This window comes from Diaphorina citri, unplaced genomic scaffold (genome assembly GCF_000475195.1).
Source record: "Diaphorina citri unplaced genomic scaffold, Diaci psyllid genome assembly version 1.1 scaffold21217, whole genome shotgun sequence".
Taxonomy (NCBI): Eukaryota; Metazoa; Arthropoda; class Insecta; order Hemiptera; family Psyllidae; genus Diaphorina; species Diaphorina citri.
In genome coordinates, this window is record NW_007398565.1 from 1 (window position 1) to 3022 (window position 3022).

The window sequence follows — 3022 nt, forward strand, 5'->3', positions numbered from 1 at the left end:
TAAGATCTTGAAACAAACTGTTATTACACCCACAATAAAATGTTGTCATAATGGGAATTATAAGTAATTAACAATGTGATAAATAGGATATAAATCATATTAGGGACAACCCTTTTAATTAGGTACTCAGGTTCTATGAGGCCTTTTGCAACCTCACCTTTTTAACAACAACTTGAACTCCTCTGAAGTAGTGTAAAAAATTATGTTCCTTTTGTGTTTCAGCTCTCAAGATGGGCGAGCCAAGTTCTCCATTGCTAATTTTGCTGAAAAATACAAACTGGGTGAACCAAAAAAAATTTGCAAGGTGAGAGTTCGATTCCCGCCAGAAGGCGAACTTTATGCTAGATGACCTCACAATGTACGTAGTACCTACATAGCACTAGGTGCAGAATTAAAAATATTACGGAAAATCAAACAACCTCCGTGCCCGAGTGGGTATCACACTAGGCTTGCACTATGGAGGTAGAGCGTTCGATTTTCGGCGGGGGCGGAGTTTTTACGAATGAGGGAAATCAGAGTAAAGTTTGTTTTGAAACCATCAAACCTGGAAGGTTCTCATGTATCCACATTTTGAGCTCAATGAAAAATACATTAATGTTTTCAAACCATGTCACCTATGATCAATAAAATTGACTATGGCATTTAGATATGACACCTAGAATTAAATAATGATATATCACAAGGTAATATTATTGTGCCATGTGTATCCAACAGCTTTTTTTTACGATGAACTTTAAATTCTTTCCAAAACTAATTTAACTTCTTACTGTGATGCAACCATGCTGATTAAAGGAAGGAAACTATTGAATGGGGCTCAACCACTTTTTTTTTTCTTCGCTGATAAAGGAAGTTCGAAACACGCTGATTGCAATAGAAATGCTTAAAATTTCATTTGAGGCTTCCTAAGAGGAGAAATCTTCGTTTGAAATTTTCGAATTTTGAAACGCACAAAATTTTCGCGGGCAGCCATTTTTTCGTGATGACGTCAGTTCATGCGAGGTCGTAAACCATGGCTGCTTCAACGTTATTTTTTTGCGACCTTTGAGCGACATTTTAGAGGATTTAGGGACCGTTTTTGATGTTTTTGAGTGCGCCAATGTACTTTTTGGGTACTTTTACATCGGAATAGGACTCTATCTCGAAAAAAATTGTCATTTGGTTGACCCCCTATAATTTTCGCGGGCAGCCATTTTTTCGTGATGACGTCAGTTCATGCGAGGTCGTAAACCATGGCTGCTTCAACGTTATTTTTTTTTGCGACCTTTGAGCGACATTTTAGGACATTTAGGGACCGTTTTGGACGTTTTTGAGTGCGCCAATGCACTTTTTGGGTACTTTTACATCGGAATAGGACTCTACCTCGAAAAAAATTGTCATTTGGTTGAGCCCCATTAGAAATAATATTCTTGCCTTATTTCTTTCTGAATCAAATTGTTCAAGTACTAAAATGTATGTACCGACTTGAAGCAATCTCGTTGACATCATAGGCATTATTAGGACAAAATGCTAGTTTGGATTTAGATTGGCTTATCAGATGACTCAATCCAAATGGATTAGAAGTGTAATTGATTTTAAAACGTTAAATGTATGGAGAAGTAGATCTCATGTAAAATATTATATTGTATGTAAAATCACATCATGTGTATTATATGTATGTGTGAATTTTTAGATGCCAAGTTAAAACTAATACGAGAGGATTATGATTTTATTTTTACGCGAAATTCTTTCAAACTACACATACCTAACCCCTCTCTCCCCTCTCTGTCTACCCATATGAAACAAAATAAATGAGTGAAATTCCTCTCTCTCTCTCTCTCCGTCATCCGAGTCAGAAACCCATGGGACATATGTGAGGAAGGGAAGGGAGGACGTGGAGGGAGGAGAAAGGAGAGATGTTGTCCTTATGAACCCCGTGTGATCCGAGATATTTATTTTGATTCAGAGGTGTTGCTGGGGTTCGAATTTTGTATTCGACCGAGATTTTTCTCTTCGAAATAGTTTTAGAAAATCTTGACGGTGCCGCTAACACCAAAACAACAAATCAAATAAAAGGCAACCAGAAAAAACACAAACCCAAAAGAAAGCAAAACATAATAACAGATGAAAACACAGAGACAAAAGATGCCGTCGAGTGTGATAGACCCTTACGCGTAGACGGCTGTCATGGACGAGCTACTGTAATAAATGTATAAAGTATTTGTGGTAATTCTTAGAAACAAAGTCATCCTAGAGCGACATGGGCGTGTGTACCATACATAACATAAATATGTATTCTGTGCCAATTTACCCCTTCTCAAACAGCCACACCACACATATACACATGATTTACAGAGGATGCTCAATAAAATTGTAACTGGGGGCACGGTTGGGCTCCAGGTAAACGCGGCTTGCTTGCCATTGCAGATAGGCATCCCGGGTTCCGAATCCACCATCGACAAAATTTTGTACTCGTTTTTTCGATTTGCAAATATTTATCAACCGGGTTTACTCTTACCGGTGTTGCTCGTGTTGACCCGCAACTAATGGGAAGTTTTGTGTCTCTTCTCGCCCATCTGATGGAGGCATACTACGGGATGGGCCGTGCTACGACACAAGGACCACACAGCGTCCAATTAGCATTTTTCATCGCTACCCGAAATAAAACGGCGGTGAAACACTCATCTTTTTTAAAAAAAAAAAAAAAAAAAAAAAAACCTGGAGAGCTCATTTGGGAATAATTCAGATTAGTTTTATTTTGAGCCTCGTCGAGGATAGCATAGTGAACCCGAAAAAGACAGAGACGACCGAGAGAGAGAGCTGATACATCAAGTGTCTTAATATGGGGGAGAGAGTAAGGAGACAGAGGAGAGAGTGCTATTGAAGGGAATATAGGAACTAGATCTGGTGAACAGATACGAAAATCTGAAAGAAAAGTGTGATACAGACAGCCCTCTCGCCTCTCTCTCCTAGTCAGGCTTAAAAATCGTGGAATAAATGTAAGAGAGAGAGAGAGAAACCCAGAAGGAGAGAGAGAGAGAGCGAG